The 22,670-nt window shown below is 41.6% G+C and overlaps 1 protein-coding gene across 3 annotated transcripts in view; it reads left to right on the top strand.

Moving 5' to 3' along the window:
• Window positions 1–22,670, top strand: part of SIL1 (SIL1 nucleotide exchange factor) — a 219,516-nt gene that overhangs the window by 104,474 nt on the left and 92,372 nt on the right. The gene's annotated exons all lie outside the window — the stretch shown is intronic.

Genomic DNA, 22,670 nt, shown 5'->3' with positions numbered 1-22,670 from the left:
GCTAGCTAGAGAAATGTGGTTATGATTGGTGGGTGGTACTAGATACTTTAATCTTTGCTCTCTCTTTATTTCAGTTCACAAAAGATCTTTTGGGAGAAATCCTCCAAATGTTTCATCACAGAGGGAATATTTCTTGTTTTCTACTTCCTTCCTCTTGGATAGTGGTCTAACCATATGAGAGCTTGGGGTCCTGCCTCAAGCAGGGCCCCCAATGTGTAGCAGCTTCACAAGTCTGAAAAATCTTTAGTTGGGTTCTCCTGAAGCAGAAACTGAGATCGAGGCTAGTATTTATTAGGGATCAACACATATGCAAGAAAGGAGAAGGAAGCAAGATCGGACAGAGGAAGTAGTGAAACTGTGACGCAAGCCCAACAAAGCCATGGGCATTGAGTATTGTCCCTCAGATTGTCCTACATTAGGCCAAAATGGTTAGGTTTTTATACCCATGCCTGGTTTAGTCATAGTTACAGGCTGTTGCCAAAGGTCATGACCTTGATTAAAGTAGCTCTCTGCAGGAGAGACAGACCTTAAAGGGACTGACACTGTAGATTGCCTGCTGACTGGAGCAAATCTTTCCTTGAAGGGGGGGTCTGAGCATATCTGTCACAGTATAGGCTGTCTAGCTGGGAGTTGAGCTGGAAAAGCTTGAAGTTGAGGCATGTGGATAGCATACTTGTACTTCTTCAGGACTACTTTTCTCATCATTGCCCTGGAAATTGTTCTTAGAAGCTGAGTTGATGGACAGGAGCTAGGTGGGCTGGTGGAATTGGCACAGGAAGTTACACTCTACTGCTCAGGTTTAATGAGCTGAGCCCTGGCATTTGAGGACATGGGTACGTGTTCCCATGGGGAGTAAACCCATTTATTAGAAAGGCTTTATTCTTAATCAACTGATGAGGAGTGATTTGGATTTTGAAAATGTTTCATGATGTTATTGAATTTATTGTTCTTTTTCAGAGAAATGACAAAAAAGAAAGGGCACTTAGTAGTCAGCAAATATTTGCTGAAAAAGTGAATGAAAGAACCACTGTGGGCAGAGCAGCAGCAGGAGGCAGGGGGTCAGAATTCTGTGTCATTTTCAGATGAGCCTGCACTCCAGAGGTAGCAGCTTGACAGGCTTAACAATAGCTCAAAATAAAGAGATGGTGAAGATAAGAGTCTGGAGCAGAGATGTACTGGTCCAGGTAGGGTAAGGAGGTTCCCAAGTTATGGTAGACATGGGTGCCAACTGCCTCAGCTGCCTTGTTAGAAAAAGAGAGTAGGCACCTGGAAGTGGATGGGTGGCTGGACACTTGCCACATGTCACCATTTGGGACATGGGGGAGATGGTCTGGTAACTTTTACCCTGAAGAGGCTTTCCCCCTCTCTATTGTCTGAGAGCTATGTGGTCTTTTCCTACTTCTGGAAGCTTCCTCCCATAGCCTCACAGCCCCCCGCCCCCAAGAACTTAAACCAATATTACCCACTTTGATTCATTGATTGCCCCCCAATTCCCATAAGCTGTTGTTTTACCTCAGGGACCCAGGCTTGTGGCCCACCAACTCCATATTGGTTCTTAGAGTCTCTCTGTGTCCTTATGGCCTCATCTCCTCAATGCAGTATGGACTTCATGGAAAGAGGTGGGACCATTGTATGATGTTGGATTAGGAATGAAGAAATGCTAGTGGGTGGAGGGATAGGGTCCTGGGATCGGGGCTGGCGATCATGTCTGATTGCTAGCCCTAAGAGTGGAGTTGGAGCTGAGAGAGGGGAGAAGGAAGAAAGCCTGTGAATATAATACTTTATTATTATTTTTAATAACTCCTACATATGCAGAAGTTAAACTTGGGATATTGCTTCTACATTTGTTTTTTCATTGGAGTCCATTCTCACCTCTTCTCTGGCTCCTTTTCTTCCTCCTGCCTTTCAGCTTTGTGTTGTTATGTCGTAGCTATTATTTTTTCTCTCTCAGCTTTCTGCCTCATGGATCCGGCCCTTACTGCCATGCAGATGACTCCTAAGCCTGTGTTTCCAGCTTCAACCTCACCCCTGAGTCCCTAACCCATATTTTCAGCTGCCTGATATTTATCCACCTGTCCCACTGGTGCTTTATGCTCTTTTAAACCAAACTCAAGGTCATTTTCTTCAAAACCCATTCTTCTTCCCATTTAATCATGGCATGATCATTCTCCCAGTTACCTCATCTTGAAACTTTGGCATCTCCCTCCCTTTCTTTTCCCCCAGCCCATTCTCATCAGTCACCTCGCTTTGCCATGTCCCATAATTTATTTTCATTCTCACTGCTCCATCTCATTCCCTCCCTGACTTCTTACTGAGCTATGTCTCTTTTCCCAGTTTCCCCAACTCCAGGTATGTCTGCCTCCTGGTGCATCGTATACATTGTATTGGCCACTGAATTGGTCTAACTACTGTTCTTATTGTAATATGATTTTCCCCTGAAGAAACCAAAATGCTTCCCCATTACCTAGAGAGTTAAGTTCCAATTTCTCAACCTCGATTGTGAGGCCCCACAGCTTCTCTCTTTCCTCCTTATCTCCCATGATCCTATGCACACTCGCCTTGTTTTCTAGCCATGGGACAGCTTCCGTTTCCTTGATGTGTCCTGGACTTTCTTTCCTGCCTTTGTTCGTGTTACTTTTTGTCCTGAAGCTTCTTTTCCAGTCTGTTTCTCTTCTCTCTTGCCCCCTGGCCTACATAATTCCTGTCTGTTAAAATTATGTTGACTCGTATTCACTGCAGTAGAATACTATGATACTGTTGAGAAATGGGGTAGATGTACATGTGCTGACATGGAGCGATATTGAAGGCATGGTGCTAGATGATAAAAAAACATGCTATACAGAAGAATATGGTATGATTCCATTCTTGAAATAATTATTAGTAATAAATATATATGAATGTATATGGAGGAAAAAATTGGGAAACTGGTTTATTATTCTTTTTTAAAAATTTTTATTGTTATTCGATTACAGTTGTATGCCTTTTCTCCCCATCCCTCCACCCCACCCCAGCTGAACCCACCTCCCTCCCCCACCTCCACCCTCCCCCTTGATTTTGTCCATGTGTCCTTTATAGTAGTTCCTGTAATCCCTTCTCCTCACTGTCCCCTCCCCACTCCCCCTGGCTATTGTTAGATTGTTCTTAACTTCAGTGTCTCTGGTTATATTTTGTTTGCTTTTTTCTTCTGTTGATTATGTTCCAGTTAATGGTGAGATCATATGGTATTTGTCCCTCACCGTCTGGCTTATTTCACTTAGCATAATGCTCTCCAGTTCCATCCATGCTGTTGCAAAGGGTATAAGCTCCTTCTTTCTCTTTGCTGCATAGAATTCCATTGTGTAAATATACCATTTATTATTCTTGAAGAAAAATAATTATAGGTATGATAGGATGATTATATATTTCTGTAATATTTGAATTTAAAAATATAATCTTTGGCAGTTTGGTCAAGATGGCAGCATAGGTAAATGTGGTATTGGAATCCTCCCACAACCACATCAAAATTATAATTAAGTTAAAACAGTCATTCAGAACCCCTGGAAATCTAGCAGATGTCCTACAACTGAGGATATTAAGAAGAAGACACATGAAGACTGGTGGGGGGGGCATGGAAATGAACAGGCTGGTGCAACACCCACTTGTGGTGGTTAAAAATCAGGAAGGACATTCGGCTGCAGAGGTCTCCCTTGAAGAGTGAGTGGTCCCAGCCCCACATCAGGCCCCTCAGCCCAGAGTTCCAGTTCCAAGAACAGAAGTCACCATAACTTCTGTCTGTGAAAACCAGTGGGAATTGTGGTTGAGGGAGACAGAGGGCTTCTGGAGTCCCAGGCATTCCTTTTAGTGGGCCTACTTGGACTCACTTGCTCTAAGCTCCAGTGCTGGGGCAGCAGCTGGAAAGGCATCAAGGACATACGCGGAGGAAGTGAATTGTCTAGCATCAGGGTGGGAGCTGGAGGGGCAGCTTTTTCCCAGATAAGTGCTGGCAGAGGCCATTGTTCCTTTGCTGAGCCCTCCCCCTGCAGAGCCAGCAGTTGGGAACCATATCTGAGTTCATCAACTTGGCTCACACTCTTTGCCCTGCTCTGGTGATTTCCTGACATACTGTGCCATGCAACTTGTGGGTGCACCCAAGCCATTTCCAGTGGCTTTTCCATGTGAATGGCCTATCTGGGCTCACACTTCAGACTTTCCTAAAATCTCTCAAACAAGCAGCATCTGGCCTTAGTATGCCCGGTATCTCTCGCTAAGTGACCCTAGGCCCAGCAGCACTAGCAGCAGACAACTTTGGTTCACAGCACCTCCAAGCTCAGCACAAGCAACAGCCATCTACAGATTGCTTTGTAGCACATGCTGGGTGGCCCTGGGCAGGACACAGGTGATGGCTGACCTTGGTTTGCTCATCCTGGGAGGCCCCAGAGCCACCTCTACAAGTTACACACTCAAGGGGCGAGCACAGTGGGCACCAGAGCCCTGCTGAAGTAAATTCTGCCCCATGGGGTGGGCCCCTACACAGCTGATCCTCCACAGAGGTTGTACACAGTCCTTGCAGCTGATTGGCCTGGGGGGTAAATCCCTTCCATTTATGTGCTAACAGCAATCAAGGCTCAAGTACAACAGAAGCGTGTACAAAGCCCACACAGTGTATGCATCTGGAGTGCCCAACTCAGTGATGAGGGAGGCTGTGTCCCTGGACCCTACAGAACATCTACTACATAAGGACACCCTACCAAGTCCAGGAGATGTAGCATCTCTACCTAATACATAGAAACCAATATAGGGAGGCTGCCAAAATGAGGAGACAAAGAAACATGTCCCAAATGAAAGTACAGAATAAAATTCCTAAAATAGAAGTAAACAAAATGGAGACAAGCAATCTACCAGATGCTGAATTCCAAACAGTGGTTTAAGGATGCTCAATGAACTTAGGGGAAGAGTAGATAAACTTAGAACATCAACAAAGAGATAGGAAACATAAAAATGGAACTAGAAAATATAAAAAAGAACCAGTCAGAAATGAAGAATACATCACAGGGTATTGGCAGTGGAGTACATGAGGCAGAATATCCAATCAGAGATTTGGAAGAGAAGGATTGTTGTGAAAATGAAATGACATGTGTAGCAGCTATTCCAGTACCTAGCACCAATTGGTGATTGGTAACTGCTGGTTTCCTCTTTTCTGCCTTATTCCCTCTTACCCCCTTAAAGGTTAGAAGTCTCATGATTTACTGTATACATATTTACTAAGCTTCAATGAGAATGCTGGAGATGACCTCACATTTTAGCAGGTGTAGCCTGTGTCACCCGAGGGTTGTCTTCTGTGGTCTTTGTAGCCATCCGCGTGGTCTGTGAAGGCTCTCTTCTTAGCAATGGCTCATGGCACAACAGTGTGGTATAGTGGAGACAGCCAAGGGCTAGGGCAAGTTATTTGAGCTCTTTGTCATCTATTTTCTTATCTGTAAAAAGTATTATTTGCCCTGTTTAGAATTTATATTGTAGTCCAACTTTCTGAGAGGACATTGCCCTACTCCCATTGTTCCTGAGGGATATTGTGTCCTTTTGCATGCCTTTCTTCCTATTGCCCTGCCTGTACTCACTTTATCTCTTGAATATCTGTCTTAGGACAGGAATTTATCAAGTAAACTATCATTGATACCATATTGTGATAACATTGGTAATGCGGCGTTCATACTGTGGTAGCATAACTCTTTTATGAGACTGACTGCTAATTAAAAGGACTTAAAGTAGTTTTTAGTAAAAGATGTATATGTATGGAAGACTGTTTAAACATAAATTAAAATTTATTTAAACTCCCTATGTGTGTAGTATGGAGGAAAACAAATGTAATAACCATCTTAGCTACTTTGGTTACAGGACCTAAACATTAAATGTAATTTTGAATGTCCTGGCAGTTAAGAAAAAGGAGAAATACAATGAATCACATAATTATTATCTAATAAAATAGCCAATAATTATATTGGTTGTCTGCTGAGAAATAAACTTTTTTCCTGCTACTAGTAAGAACAGATATAAAAGCATTTTTAAGTATATTTTATTGATTATGCTATTTAAGTTGTCCCATTTTTTTTCTCCCCTTTATCCTTCTTGCCCTTCATCACCCCTTCCCTCCAGCATCCCCCCCACCTTAGTTCATGTCCGTGGGACCTACATTTAAGTTCTTGGGCTTCTCCATTCCTATACTATTCTTAACCTTCCCCTGCCTTTTTGTACCTACCAATTATGTTTCTTATTCCCTGTACCTTTTCCTCCATTCTCCCCCTTCCCTCTCCCTGTTGATAACCTTCCATGTGACCTCTATTTCTGTGATTCTGTTCCTGTTCTAGTTGTTTACTTAGTTTGTTTTTGTTTTTTAGGTTCAGTTGTTGAGAGTTGTGAGTTTGTTGTGAGGCATTATTTCCTCACACTGGAACCCTGGGTTGCGTGGTCTGTCTTGCTCCCTAGTTGGTCCTCTCGGTTTATTCGTGTGCAAATGTGGGACCTCCCTGTCCATCAGTCACTGCCTTGCTGTGCATCCTGTCCGCCCTGGCTGACCATCTCCACCCCTACTACGAGTCTGGATGAATGTTTCTTCTTTAAGTTCTTGGTTGTCAGACTTCATATAGTTTGATTTTCTGGCAGTTCCCCTTGTTTTTTGTTTTTAAATTGGTTGTTGTCCTTCTTTTGGTTATGCAGGGAAGCAAAGCGTATCTACTTATGCCACCATCTTGGCTAGAAGTCAAAAAAAGCATTTTCACAATAGACATTAAAACATGAGATGGACAATATCTTTAACAAGACTTTTTTCTGAAAATGTAGAAAAATTTTTTCCCACTTTGGTCTTTATATAGATCTGAACAAAATCTGAGGTTAAAGGAAGCAGGGTTGAATAAATTTGTTTTGTAGGGGATAAATCCAGTAAGCATTCTTTTGTTTTAAGCGGACTGTAATGTAGAAAGCACTGAGCAGAATGGAGAAAGAGCCTTTCAGATTGCCTTCCTCAGATGTCTGCTCTCTCAGGCTGATTTTGACAGGGACTTGAATAGTAGTCAGATTACAATTGAAAATTCTGGTCAGGACTTGGTACATTCTAACTAGTCAGTATTTTTATTTTCCAAGACAACCTTAGCCCACAGCTTTTCATCTAGAATGATCTACTTGTGTTCATATCGTATGCATTGTAGTAATGTGGAAATGGATAGATACATGTTGACTTTTTAATGAAAAACCTAATGAATTGTTTAAGTATTTCCATTAGTATGTCCAATGGGTGGTAAAATCTGTATCCAGCAAGTTTTGTGTTTATGTATAGCTTTATTTGGAGTCAAATCCATCATTCAAAATCCACTGCCAAGTGTAATAACTTGCCTCAACCCCCTATTGAAAATGATAGCCTTCAGTCACATACAGATCGTTTTGAGATCAGAAATATAAACATAGGCCTAGGAGACTAGCTCAGAGATGTTAGTTGTGGCTGCATGAGAGAATGTAGATACCCCAGATTTTCTTATCTGTTCTCTGTGGTTTTTCTCTTCTTGGGACTTTGAGGTTGGTGCAAGGAAGAAAAAAAATCACTGGAAAATGTTGATGTAGCCAGTGCACATTTGCTAATGGAGATGATTGCTTTAGACCTCAGAAGTGGAGGAAAACCACAAGGCTGTATATGACTAAAATTGATTATGAAGTGATTTTCTTGCTTCGTTGAACCTTTTGGTTTCCACTAGTCTCATAAGAAGGGAGTTTAGTTTTCCATTTAGTTCTTTTTGCTACTACCTGAACTAAAGAAACCCAGGGCAGTGCATTATTACTTTGCCCCTTGTCAGTAAGTTATTTTCTATACCACCCTTCTCCATCTTTGCAAGGGATATCTGAATTGTTTGGGAGGGTTTGGTATTCTGTAGTTGTTTTTATCCACTACTTATGTTTGCATTCAGTTACGCTCAGCCTTCCTTTCAATTATGGAGATGGCCCTTGAGCATTTCTGTTTCGTGGAGTAGGTACCTGTTTTAACAATTAGCTCTGAAGAGAGGGGAATTACCCATAATTCTTGTCCTTAGAAGAGATATAGTACTAATGGATCCCCGGCCTCCTATTTGACTCCTCTGGAGAGCCACTGCTCTTGTTTACTCCTTGGCTCAGGTTCTCCTGAATTGGAACTGGCAGGAGATACTCTGTGCTATAAACCAGATTGCAGTCCCCTAGAGGGGCCTCTGCTGCAAGGCCTCAGGATTCCAGTTTATGTTTGTGCTGCCCATCATGCCTCTCAAAGCCTTTTCCCATCTGATATTTGACTGGGCCCTCACAGGACTTCAGGGATGTGCCATTTGTGAAATGAAGATACTGTGTGCTGTTTAATATGGTAGTCACTAGCCATTTGTGACAATTTAAATTTAAATTAATTAAAATTAAACCAAATTTACAGTTTAGTTCCTTAGTTTCATTAGTGACATTTCAGTTGCTCAGTAGCCATGTGTGACTGGGGCTTTGGTGGACAGCATGGATTTAGAGCATTTATATCATCACAGAATATTCTACTGGACATTGCCGATCTAAAAAGTGGATGGCTGATGCTAGTCTGCCTTAATTGATGGCTTATGTGGAAACAGAACCTCCTCTTCTACGTATCTATTAAATCGCTGCTTGATGATTGTTATTATTTTGCTGCTTTATTAATTTAAAGTCATCAAATGAAAAGTGCTAGATATCGCTAGCTAAAGTTATTGGCAACAAAGCCAGCTTCTCTGCCTCGTCTTGCCTGGAATTTTATATGTGCGCCATGTGGTGGTGGTTCTCCAACCACTGGAAATGAGGAGTTGACATGCAGGGTTTGAGTCTAAGCTTCTTAGCCGAGAAGCTGTACCTGATCATGTGGTGGCTTCTGTAGGCTGGATCCTGCCTTCTCCTGTATGGCTCTTGCTAGCAGGAGGCATGGAGAAAATAGGTCTGGTAAAATCTGGAGGCTTAGTTGGGAAGATCTTTGGCTTTCAGGACCTATAGTATGAAAAATCAAGTCCTTAAGGTTCCAGAAGAGTTGAGATGACTCCAGAAATGAAGTTGTGTGTGTGTGTGTGTGTGTGTGTTGAGAGATTGGGAGGCTTTTTGTCAATTATAATTTTGCCCCCTATAATTCTTTGTAATTTTTTTCAGGCAAGGTGAGATTAGCCAAATATTAGAGACACAAAGAGTGTAAAGTAAACAAATATTGTTATATACCCAGAAATGCGAACGTGAGGTTTTACATGGAGAAATACAGCCATATTGCATAAGAGACTCTAGAGAGACAGCTTTGTACTGAAGATCACTGGGCCATACAAAATCTTTGCAAATCCCAGATCTGCATGTGTGCCTCCTTGCTCTGTGTTTTAGTTTGTCTGGGGAGTTAGAGGGAATGAGGACAATGGAAGGCACACTTAACATACACCATTCCTGCTATCTTGTAATCCAGTCCTCTTAGAAAGCACTAAAGCATAGGATATGTCATAGGATAAGCTGAAGGTTTGGGCCACAGAGATGACTCTCTAACTGTGAGATTTGATTGACAGGATTTTGGGGTTTTCTAGGATTGCAGTGTCTCCCTGATAGCTCTCAAGTCCCAGCACCTCAGTGACTGTTTTGGTGCCTCTGCAAAGGGTTGTGCCCACCTGCTCTTCCCTTTCAGGTTGAATGCAGAATTACTCAGAGAGGAGGCTTTTGGGAAAGTTCCTGTGATGTATGGTGAGGCCTCAGTTTGGAGTTCAGGAGATATGATGGTAGCTGTCAGGAAAATTTAAGGGAGATTAAACAAGAAATTCCCAGAGAGAATTACAAAAATCATTAGATTGGAATCACAATCTAGACAATAACATTTAACATTTTGGGGAAATGGAGTTTTGTTCTAGTTGGCCTCTTTTCCTAGATTTGGGCCTGTTGGGAGTTCAGTTATGAGAGCTGATAAGAGCTTGGAGAAACACCAGTCCCATTTGACGGGTGGTCTCTTAGGTGATCATTTTTCTATTAAGTCTCAGCATCTCTCTGTAGATCGTACAGTGCCCTACACATTCCACTGAGCCTGCAGTCAGCTGCTGTTTTTTTCTGGGGACATGCTGCCATGCTGGGAACTGTATACTCAAGTTTAAAAATCACTGTCCCTGGCCACCGTGAGCTTGTAATTGAAAGTCATGGAGAACATTTATCTGGTGCTTATGATGAGATATGCAAAATATGTAAAGGTGTGAAAGAATGAGGAAGTCTTATGTACTGGATAATAGAAACTTGAGGGAAATTGAAATGTATGTCAGTTTTATACTTTTTGTAGTTTTGAAGTAACTTATTTATTTTGGAAACAAAGAATTATGTGTTTTGTTCATTAAAAAAGGTATCATGTATTTAGCAAGATGAAATCCCAGAAAAAATTTGTTTTTAAGTTGTGGAGGAGGGGTTGGCTAAAAAGAACCAGAATCAGCCCTGAGAAAGGAATTGCTTTTTAAATTTCTTTCTGGAGTCTGTTTTATTGCTCAATTTGGGTCACAATGGTCTTTGAATAAGAGTGACTGTTAGCCATACCCGTTGAAGGGAAATTGGCTTCTTAATCGCTGTGCTGGTGAAAAAACAGGGTGGCTATAAATCTGACCTTTTTGACATCATGTCCCCATTTTTTCAGATGTCCACCCACCTGTCGCAGGCCCTAGGAACAATCATTTAGTCTTCTAAGTGGAGATGTTCTGAGCTACCACAGCTTAGAGATTGACTGCCGGTGGGGCAGTGTGCAAATGACTATATCAGTATCAAGCTTCAGCTGTTCCCAAGGTCTATATATTCACCATTTTAGTGGCTTGCCATGTAATAATGCATTTGACTTTTAGCTTCTGTTGCTAAAGTAATGGTAACATATTCTCTTTTCCATTTGTTTATTTATGACTTGTTTTCTACCCTTGCAAAACTTGATATAGGTACAAAGCTTCAGAAATGTGCACATACCAAAGTAATAGATAACTCTGATTTGGTTACAAGGCAATAATTTAAGTTGACAGGTTTAGCTGATAACATAAAACACAAGAAAGAAATAGGATCAGTTTATAAATGTCAGCAGAACCCTTGAGAGAGAGTTGCTGCCTTGGAGCTGACTCTGGTACTGTTGTTTTGTCTAATATATTACAAAGCGAAATAAACTGATATCTGGAAATATCTGGCTGACCAAGATGAAAAGAATAAAGCTGCAAAATAGTTGCTTCCTTTATGTCACCTTTAAGCCACTTTCAGAAGGGACTAAATGAGAGGATATTAAGGTCCTTGGAAAGACCTGGGGGTGTCAAGAGGCCAAGAGACTAGATGATGGACCTGCTTGTGGCAAGTTCTGTTGGGAATCACAACTTGCCAGTTCTCTATGCCCCACTGTGCCTTTGTCCTGAGAAAATGGAACCTTGTAATAAAGGAAATTGTGAAGTCCAGATGTTTGTGGAAGGTTATTATAGGTTCTGTCACTATGCCAGCAATAGCTGTCCAAAATGATGATATGAAATATTTTAGTGATTTATAAAAATTAAAAATCAATTTAGCATAATGGGGCATTGAAACCCAAGATCATTGAAAATAAACAGTTTTCCTGCTTTACCTCAACATTTATTCCCCATAAATGCACCAGCGTTTATGTAGCATTATCTTATGATCGTGTTTTATTCCCCGTAATGTGCTCATTATCAATGTCTGCAGAGCCAAGGGAAGTGGTAGGGAGTGCTTAGGGCATCCTGCAGTAGTTGATTTTTAGGGAACTATTTTTAGTTTTGTATAGTTAGTAGGAGTGGACATGAAAACTAAGCACACATATGATTTTCATGCCTCTGAGTGGCTGCCACACACTCAGAAAAATCCTTGGTGTATTGCTTGTAGTCTGTAGAGCAGTTTGTACTGATGTCCTTGTTCTGTCCCTCATGTTGCAGAGGAAGAACAAAGTTCCAGAGGATGGAAAAATGTTTTAAAAGTCACGCTTTCATACATCTGCCTCCAGGCAGACAACGGCAGTGAACCTGTCTGGGTTGGTCTAGACACCCTCCTTTCAGAGGTTTATGTGGATAATGCTCACAAGCTCTGGTTGCTGATATGTACTTTTCAGTCATTATGGGCATTTAGCATTGTCTCAGTCTGTTTGGGCTTTTATAACACAATAGCATAGACTGGGTTGCTTATAAACAACGGAAGTTTATTTTTTCACACTCCTATAAGCCGGGAAATTCAAGACCAAGGCCCTAGAAGGTTTAGTGTCTGGTGAGGAGAGCTCTCTGACGTCTCTTTCATAAGGTCATGAATCCCATTCATGAGGACTCCGCTCTCATGGCCTATTCCAAGGCTCTGCCTCACTGATGACTGTCTAATTTTCTTTATTCTGTAGGTCATTTTCTGTTTTTGCTTAGAGGCCCAAATAATCTTTTCTTTTCTCATGAAATCCAATAATTTTACTAGAATATGTCTTGCTGGTGCACAGGTACATAGTATATTCTTTCAATATATAGTTTTTTAGAACTATCTTTTTATTTTAGGAAACTTTTCTTGAATTAATGCTTTTTGGTGTTTGTTCTCTTTCCGTGTTTGGACTTTCTTTATCCAATATTGGATCTTCTGTGTCTGTCTTCATTGTTTTTCAGTTTCTGACAAATTCTTCCTTTTTTTTTCTTTATTTCGTTTTGATTTTTCAGATTTTCCTTTCACCTTCTATGTATCTTAAGGCATTTTCTGTTGTGATTATTTGTTGTTCTACTTCTAATTTTTCCTTGAGTTCTGGCACTTCATTTCTTATTTTTGTTCTTGAATAGCTTGTATCATTTAAAAACTATATTTAGCTCATTTAGAATGGCTATGTCTTTCTGGCTTGCTTTCATTATCTGTAGGGATGTTATTCTTCTCTTTATCCTTTTTTTCCTTCTTATAATAACTTTACTGTATAGGATTTGGCCTCAGTACTTTTCTGTTGCTCATTTTTACGTGAAATTAGATTTTTAAAAAACTTTTAGAAAGAAACGTGGTTTTAATTACCTTTTCTAAATTTATAGTGCTTCCTCTCCTGTTGTTTTCAATAGTTTGAAAACCTGGCAGCTTGCTCTGTGAGGTTTCCTGGCACTGTTTTCTCCCCCAACTTGTATCTGGGCCTTTTCTTTCCTGTATTATTATTGTTCCATTTCTGCTCAATTTTGATTCCATGCCTAGAAGTGTCTTCTCAGTGTGGGACTCAGTCCTGATAGGGAGCACTGATTGATTGTATTTTAGAGTTCAGTGGGACTAGGTGTAGCCCCTTGAGAACTTACGTCAGGCTTCCTGCACTTGCCCAGTTTTGTACTGGAAAAATCCTTCTTAGGTTCAACCGCAGTTCTCCTATTGGCCCGCTGTGGTTTTTAAGTTATTTTTTATTAAAAAAAATTTTTATCCTCACCCAAGGATAAAGTGACATAAAGCTCCATAGCTTTTACAGAGAGAGGAAGTGGGGGGGTGGGGAGGAGGTAGGGGAAGAGAGAGAAACATTGATGTAACAGAGAAACATCAATTAATTGCCTCTCATAGGCTCCCCAATTGGGGATTGAACCACAACCTAGGTATATGCCTTAAATGGGAATTGAACCCACAACATTTTGGTGTATGGGATGATGCTCCAACCAACTGATCCACACTGGCCAGGACTTCACTCTTTATTTATTGATTTTAGAGGGAAGGAGGGAGCGAGAGGGGGAGAGGAAGGAGGAGGAGAAGGGAGAGGGGGAGAAAGCAGAGAGAGAAAGAAACATCAATTTGTTGTTCCACTTATTTATGCATTCATTGGTTGTTTCTTATATGTGCCCCGACTGGGGCGGTCAAACTCACAACCTGGGCATATCGGGATGCTGCTCTAACTAACTGAGCTACACTCAGCCAGGGCATGGCCCATTGTGTGTTTTAGTGCAGCAGTTCCCAACCTTTTCAAGTGCATTACATTCAAGCTCACCTCCTGCTGTGTGGCCTGGTCCCTAACAGGCCACAGACCTGTACCAGTCTGTGCATGGCCTGGAGGTTGGGGACTCCTGTTTTAGTGAATATTTTCTTTTTCTTTTCTCAAGTCTGTCAGACACCTCTTGGTTCCTGTGTCTGCCCATACAGAAACTAATATCATACAGATCTGATGTCATTTGGTGATTTGTCTTCATCTGCTTCTGTTTTGGGATTTGAAGGTATCTTTTCACTTAGTTTTGACATAAATGTTGCTTATGGGTTTGGCTTTGCTATCTGAGTCTTTTTTCTTCCTTTTTAATGTGGGGATTTGGATAGATTAAAAACCTAGCTACAAAATTAGCTGCTGCCACATTAACATGTATGCTCTTTAAAAAGAAATATAAAATCATGTATTTGCAACTTGTTCTTTTTGCTTAGTCTTTAGTCATCTTTTATGTCAGTCTCCCTCCTCTTTGTTGAAGACTGTTGAATTCCATGAAAGGGATATGCTGAATTGTATGACAGACAGTTTGTTGTTTCTCATTGTTCATAATTACTAAAATTCTATAGTGAACATTCTATTCATATATCATTGTGCACTTATGCAAATGTCTCTCTATTGGATAGATTCCTAGAAGTGGAATCTTCTGGGTCAAATGCAAAGAATAGTTACAGTTTTAATAGATGTTATCAGATGCCCAGAGGCTTTGCACTAATTTATATCCTTGCCTACACTGTCCTAGAATGCCTGTTGCTGTGTGGCCTTGCCAGTTACTGGCTCAAAGCCTCTCTCTAAGGTCTGCATGTTTATGTATGTGTTTGGAGGGTGATTTACAGACCTCTGTAAGAAACTGATGAAAGATACGAACCTTCTCAGAAAAGTGTTATTTTACACTTAAATATTTCCCATACAATTTCAGTGTCTTCACCAGCTGGTCTCAGGTGACCTGGTTCTTATTGTTGACTTCCCAATCGCCATTTCTCTCTTGCTTCTGCTTTGTGGACTTGGGAGCACTTGCAAGTTTAATGATAAGAGTAGTTGTGGAGCTATGACCAATAGTTCATCCACCAAAGCCTGTAATCAGAGATGATAATGCTATGAAGTCCACAAAGAAGTCTGATTTACTAACAGTTAAATGGGTGATTTACTAACAGTTAAGTGGGTGATTTACTAAGCCATGTTTCTCTTCCGTTCTGTTTCAATCTCTTGCTCTTTCTGTCTGTGCCTCTCTTTCATTTTCTTTGTGGGTTGAGGGGTGATACTGTGGAATTAAAACACTTAAAAATACATGTTGTAAAAAAAATACATGTTGTATTTATTAAATTTTATATTCCCCTGGCCCCGAATTAAAGACTGTCTTTGCAGTAATCCATTCCTGTGCTACACATTTCAGAAAGAGAAAATTGTTTGCTTTTCCTTCCATAAAATCACTCATCTTTGTTTGGAAACATATACATAATGGCCATTTTCTATGTACCAGGCACTCTGTGTAAAAACGTAAGGAATATAAAGATGTCCTGACTTCAAGAAGACTCTAACCTACTGGGAAAAAAATTGACCAAGTATATTTTTATGGATTTGTTTCTCTCACTAGCCTAGTGGTTTCCCTAAGAGTAGAGAGGCCATGTCTCATCCTCAATTTTCCTATAACCTGGCATATTGTGGGTGGTCATTAAAGGTCTGTTTAATGGGTAATAAGAACCCAAATGACTAAGAGAAAATAAATGGAGGAAGTGTCATTAGAAAGATACACATAAGGAAGATACTCTGGAGATTGGAAGGAGAATGTATAAGATTGTATGGAATTATTCAAGCTATGTCATTAAAAATGGATTTGAATTCGACAGACTTAAAGCAAGCAAAGAGGAGCAAAGAGGCAGTATCAAGGATCAAGGAAAGCATGGGGTGCATTCGGCCAGAGCTTGGGGTAATGTGGATTAGGGGAGATGAGACAGACAATACCAGGCAGGGGCCTTATTGGATTAGGTAGGCTTTGAACATCAGCAGGGGGATTGGTACTTTGGAGGGCAACATAGAACCACTGAAGGTTTTTAAGAAGGGACGTGCCAACAGAGCTGTCCTTGGGAATGCTTTGCCTGGCTGCAATGGCAGAGGCCTGGCACAGGGGGAGATCCATTTATCTTTTCGGTGGAGATTAGGTCTCATAATCTCCTATGGTCCCTTCTAGCTCCTGATGCCGGTATCCCTGGAGTTCTGTGGGGTTTCTTTTTCTTTTGTAAATTTGAAATGGGAAGTGGAAAGAATGTGTCCTGGAGAAGGCTTTTTGGGAAGTGGTTTCTATCAAAGGATCCAGACCAGAAGTACTCAATAGGGAGTGAATCTGCTCATGATGGGCAGGGAAAAGGCCAGAACTTTCAAGCACCACCTGAGTCCCCTGTAGGGAACTTGAGAATGTGAGGCAGGAAGAGTGTGCATAATCAAGTGACAGTTGCAGAGTTCACATTAGGTGCTCAGGATTGGGAGCACTGTGGGGAGACCCAGGTCAGGGCAGTATCAGCTGTTGTGGTGATTGGGTAGAGATGTGGAAGAGGCTGCTTGCTGGAAGTATACTCATCAGGTTTGCTGGAGCACCAACCTTGTGCTCAGTGGCCTGAAATATCCAGGCCTCCTCGCCTATGCTTGGGGTGGGTACCGCTAGCACAGCCTCCAGAGAAGCAGGGAGCCAGAGCAAGGCATCTGCTTTTAGAAGCTTTATAGTGCATTGCTGCAAAACTGACTTAAACCTGTGATTTATGTTTATCAGGAAACCTGAAACCCTTCTTCCTTGTTGCTGGCTGGCAGTTGTTCTTATTTAAATCTTCCCCATATTTGCCCAAGTCATGCTGTCGAATATGGACTCTGATTTCTGTTCTGATGTCTTAGGGCGTAGGAAAGAGATCCTCTCTCCACCTGCCACCCCCATCTTAAATGTGTTTGCCTGCTGAAGGTCCAAGCCAAGGAAAGCTGTAGTGGGTGTTTCCAGGGAGGTATAGGCCTGGTTTAACCAGTTTATTTGCTGCCCTCTCAATTTGGATGCCCTGAAACCTTCATTGTTATTGAACTTTTTGCAGCCTTGATGAGGCCATCTGATAATGAAAATTCTACAAAAATCATGTATTCACTTATTTTCTACAGAACCCAATCAGGTATGTACTGAGAGCCTATTAACACTCGTTCTATCTATCATGGTCCTATAGCTGGGAAAACTCAGCGAGTCAGAGAAAGGCAAGAACCAGGCAAGCAACAATATTAAGAGTTTTCTAGAATCAACCCCAAGCATCTCACATGCATTATCTTTTACTCCTCACAGTGAACTCTATGAGCTCTATGAAGTGGGTACTTTGAGACCCTTTCTGTATATGGGCCACAGAGGTTATTTTCCCAAGGTCTATGAGCTTTTAAGTGGTGAAACTGGACCTGGACCCTGGGTCTTCCTTAGCCTGTGCCCTCCATCGCTGGACAGTACAACTGCCCAAGTCAGTCACTCAAATGCTAAAGGCTATAACTGCAATGCAGGAGAGGAAAGCAAAGCACAGCACTACTTAGTAGGTCTCTTAATACTGACGATCCAAAACTTTAAGAGGCAATAAATTGGGCTCATCATTACACTTTGATAGGTGAAAGAAGGCTTAGGTGACTGACCTCATTTTGTTGTTTAACTAGCCTATTTAAAAAAAAAATCTTCACTGAGAATGTGTTTATTGATTTGACAGGGAGGGGGAGAGAAACAGAGAGAGAGGGAGGAAGGAACAGGAGGAGAGAGAGAAAGAGGAAAAAAAAGAGAGAAACATCAATGGAAGAGAGAGACATCAATTGATTGCCTCCTGTATGCACCCCAACCAGGGATCGAACCCACAACCTTTTTGGTGTATGGGATGATGCTCCAGCCAACTGAGCTACCCCTGGCCAGGGCCAACTTGCCTGTGTTTAAGGGAGGTTCTCCCACAGTGGGGGTAGGGGGAAAGACTTAGGACCAGTTGTTTCTTTGACTGTCTTCTCTGTTGCGGCATCTTCCTCTTTTCCCATTCTGATTTGCCTTCTGTCCCAAGCTCCCTGAAAGAGACTTAAGAGTCCCCTACTTTACAGCTGATGTAGAGAGAAATTCTGTCCTAGGAAGTTTGCTCCACTCATACCTATAGATTTTCCTCTTTCCATTGCAGGTAGCATCCAAGTTGAGGGGCTTTTGCAGTAGGTATTGAGGACATTGTAGAGGTCAGGAGTAGCTGATACTGTTTTGAAATAATTCATTGAGCCATGTCTGGCCATGGCTGTAACAGGTTCTGTAAAGGAGAACAAAGAGAGCCAATTATGATGTCAGGATCCCTGGGTATTAATGGGGTGGGGGAAAAGGATGAAAATTAGTGCACAATATCTTGGCACTTTGCTTTTTTAACCCCCTTATTAAATTATGCCTTCTGTTTGAGGAAAATGAATGAGAACAAAAAGTATGTTTAGAATAAACATTTGTGTTTTAAATTTGACTAATGAGTGGTTTTAGCACTTTCATTTGGTTCTTAGTCAACCTGTGTTCAAATTGTCAATGAACCAATAAATTTATGAAAAATAAAAGTCAGAAATGGTTGCCACTCCTGCTAATGAGCTGCTAATGAAATTGTGCCTGGGTGGGAAATGCAGGCGTTCTGGAGTCACCTCGAGTCTTTTCCAGAAAATGAGCAATAGTGGAGCTAAGGCCCCGGCCCCATGGGAAATAAGTGTGTTTAACTCCTTTAGTTCCAATTTGCCATTTTTCTTCCACCTCATTATTAAGTGAAGTTTATTGCCAGTACCTCATGGTTAATGCCAATTATACTGAGAATTTTATTTTATTTTATTTTACCTTATTTTATTTTATATATTTTATACACTCTGTAGGCTTAAAACCTGTCTCTACTATGGGCTTCCTCTAGCTCCCCCCAGATCTGCTGCCTTAAAGGAACAGAGAAGAATTTTTAAAATGCAGTTTTATTTGACTCAATTCCTAAGTGGCTTTAGAGAGCTGGAAGTACTGTAGCTGTGCTGTGGTTTAGATCCAACTACCTGACCCTTAGTCTCTTGTTAATTCCCTTTCTCTTCTAATTTCATTGAGACTTTTCTCAGTCTCTTCACCCCTAACACATACACATACACACAATTGAAAATAGATGGAAGTCTGAATATATTCAAGATTTTGTAGGGATGAAGGTGTATGTGGTTAGTGGGGAGCATATCTTCTAAAAAAAATACAAGAAAAGAAATGACAAGAACAAGTAGATCACTGCAGTCAACAGATTTATTTAAAACCAGATCCCTAGCATGGCTATGAAAGCCCAAGGGCCCTGACTAAGGGGCTGTGCTAAACCTGTTAGCCTCACTGGGTGTTCTTGTAAGCTAAATAGGGGCATTGGGTACATCAAAGGTAGAGGTAGAATAGGGAACAGAGGAAATCAGTGGTTTAGGAAACAGATGTGAGATGCCCATCATAGGTCTCTGGGTGAAAGTAGCCCTTCTGCTCCTCTTTCGTGTTCTCCATTACTCCATTTCTGGTTTTATTAAAACCTGGGGCTCTGACAGGTCCCCTGGGCTAATGGGAGAAGTCACTGCACATGCTTAAAGGTCTGGTGCTTTACTGACAGGAGCATGATAGGATTTCTAGTTTTTCTGCTTAAAATGCTATACTATTGTTTCATTCTTCCCATTCCTGACCCATTTCCCCTGGTTCAGGCTTTATTATGTCTGACTAGGTCAAGTATAACAGCTTTCCAACTGGTCTCCCTGCTTCTTGTCTCCCTGTTTTGTATGCTGAGCGCCAAATGCTTCAAAGGGAGTTAGTTACTACCTCCTGAATACGCCCACTGCCTTGCTTGCCTGAAAGATGTTCTCTGGACTCCGAACTCTGAATGTTGTTGGCCCTCTCCCTCTTTTACTCTGTACTTCTCAGTGGCAGCAGTTGGTCTTGTTCATGTAGTATCCTTCCCAGCGTTTAGCACAGCAAGTGACCCTCAGTGGGCGCAGTAAGCAGTGGGTGGTAGAAGGAATGCCTAGAAAAGAGCATCCTCTCGTCCAGTCCTCACCAAATGTCGACCAGCCAGTTGTGGAAAGAGCCTCATTGTGACCTCGATTCGATTACTTTGAGCCTTGGTCTTGATGGCTGTTCACAGAGCACCTCTTGGACTGTAACACAGGAAATCTTCGAAGTAGCATTACTAGTATTTGTCTTTGAAGAGCACTGCTCTTGTGCATTTGGTATATAGACGTTGGTGACCAGCTGCTGTGTATCCTTGAGGCCCGGGGAGGAGACGTTGGTTAGGTCACAGCAGAGCAGATTTTGGGGTTAGTTCTAGCGGGTGGTGGGCATTGTTAGGGTAGCTGTTCCCTGAGGAAAATGGTGGGACCTCTTGTTCTGAGGGGCTTTAATGGAGGTGAGAGTGTTCCATTCTTGCTTGGAAGCCATGCCAGAGTACTCTGCTAAGGCCTTGGTCAGATTCTAAATTCTGTGAATTAGAGTGAAAAGTCAGTTTGGAGAATATTTTTATTTTTTTCCTCATTTTGTCATTTTTTAGTCCGTTTAGAAAATGCATAAATACAACTAACTACAATCTAGACTGGTTCACTGTATGTTTCGCTATTTAAAAACAGATCGCCATTTGTGTTTCCCTTCAAAAATAATAACATTAAGCTTTATTTCAGTGTCAGCACCCTACAGAGGTTTGTACACATTTTATTTTTTTTAATTACTGGCTCAGTTCAAGTCCTGCCTTGGAGACAGTATAGATGCTTATTTGTGTGAAGCAGGGATCATGCCAGGACTTGTTTGGGGGTATTGAATAAAAAAGCAGGCAGAGAGGGCTCTGGTAGTCATGGCAACTAGGCCTATAAAGACTTAGCTCTGACCAACCCGGGTTAGGAGCTTGGAGGCCCCCTGGTGAGGTGAGGGCATTGCTTCCTATTCTATATTCCATCTATTCCTTCTGGTCTGGGGGGTGGGGGTAGGGAGCTGGCATTCAAGGTGGCCTTTCTGGAGGCCTACTGTGTGCCTGGTGTTGATCCTGAGCTGCGGGCACAAATAATTGGCCCCTGCTTTTCAGAAACACAGCATAATGGGGATTTTTTACTGTTGTTAACACATACGTATAGGACTTGATAAATAAAATGTCTGTGTTTCATCCTGGTTGACATTTAACTTTCCGAGGCTGTGTTTTCTGAAGCGCTTCTTCTGAGCACTGACACAGTGTTTTCTTATTTGTTCTTCCCAACAATCTAATACATTAGGGAAAGCAGACACAGTAGTCTTTTCATTTGGCACAGAAAGACCTGAAGAGTCAGGCAGAAAAAGGAATTTGGCTAAATTCACCTGACACTCGAAGACAGACCTGAGGAGAGAGCAGATTTCCAGGGCTCATGGTTGCGTGGCTGGAGCACTCCTTGATTTTCTGCCCTTGTGTCCAGGTGTGACTTGAAAGGGCCTAGACATCCCTGGAGGGAGGTGGTTTCCAGGCAGGAGCCTCCAGAGGACACCTGTACATACGTCTCTCCTCTCCCAAAGCCATGTAACTGCTGAGGCATCTGATGCTAAGGCAAAATGGAGAGCACTGTGGCATCCATCTTAGTTGACCCTGTTTCCGCTGAAGCAGGCGGTCAGGCAGTGGGTGCTAACCAAGGAGGGTACTGCCACTGTGAGTCTTGGAGGGGCAAGTTGTTTTTTTTTGTTGCTAACATTTTATTTTTTTTAATTTTAGTGATTTAAGAGGGGGTAGAGAGAAAAAAAACATTGATTTGTTGTTTCATTTATTTAGGCATTTATTGGTTCATTGGTTGATTGTTCTTTGTACCCTGACTGGGGATCAAACCCACAACTTGGGCGTATGGGATGACACTCTTAACCAACCGAGATACACAGCCACGGCCTCAAGAGGCCAGTTTTTAGTCACTGGACACTGGGGTGAGCTGGGACAAAGATTGAATCAGGCCAGGTTTGTCAATAGGTGAAACTTCACCAGCAGTCACAAATTGGTTGTGGGCTGAATTTCATTTATAGATATGTTTTGTTTGGCTTTTATATTTTAAAGTTTGAATGCTTTAGAGGGGGCATTTTTCTTAACCCCTATCACTTCCTATGGTCTTACAGATGGCCTTCCTCACTTACCTCTCTTACTTGCCTGCCTGTCATGAGCATTTATGTTTGCTCTTGGCTCTTGGATCACTATTTCTCACCTGCCCTTCTACCGGGGTTCCTCTTGCCCAGGTGCTTCATGGCCTTGGCCTTCCTAGGCCCATTTTCTTCTTCTTGCTCTGCCTGGAACTGCCCTTCTGGGGCTGTGTTTAGGCTCTGAGTTTAGCTCTCTTAACCGGCCCCTAAAAGTACTTGCTGTCACCTTGGACTGTGCCTGATAATTGCTGTTTCAGGATTCAAAAGGATCTTTATCTAAAGAAATGATTTTTTAAAACAACTTTATTGAGATAAAATTTATATGCCATAAAATTCATTCATGTAAAGTGTACAATGGGAATAATTCTCAAATGTCCCTAGATGGGTGATTTCCAGACTATGGTGTTTCATGGACCAGAAAAAACTTTAAAAGAAAATTTGGGGCACCAGAGGCCAACTTTTTTACTTCACTGAGTTAAGGGCCTTAACATAGAAACACTATCATCCATCATCATCATTATCTCATTTTATAAAAGGACATTTTAACACTAAAAAGGTATACGAGTAGAAACTATATATTGTAATTTCAGAAAAAGGAACTTTTTAATGTTGGATACTTCT

The sequence above is a fragment of the Desmodus rotundus genome, chromosome 10 (assembly GCF_022682495.2).
Source record: "Desmodus rotundus isolate HL8 chromosome 10, HLdesRot8A.1, whole genome shotgun sequence".
NCBI classification, from domain to species: Eukaryota; Metazoa; Chordata; class Mammalia; order Chiroptera; family Phyllostomidae; genus Desmodus; species Desmodus rotundus.
The sequence above is the reverse complement of the archived record's forward strand: the minus strand, read 5'-3'. Positions and strand labels throughout refer to the sequence as shown.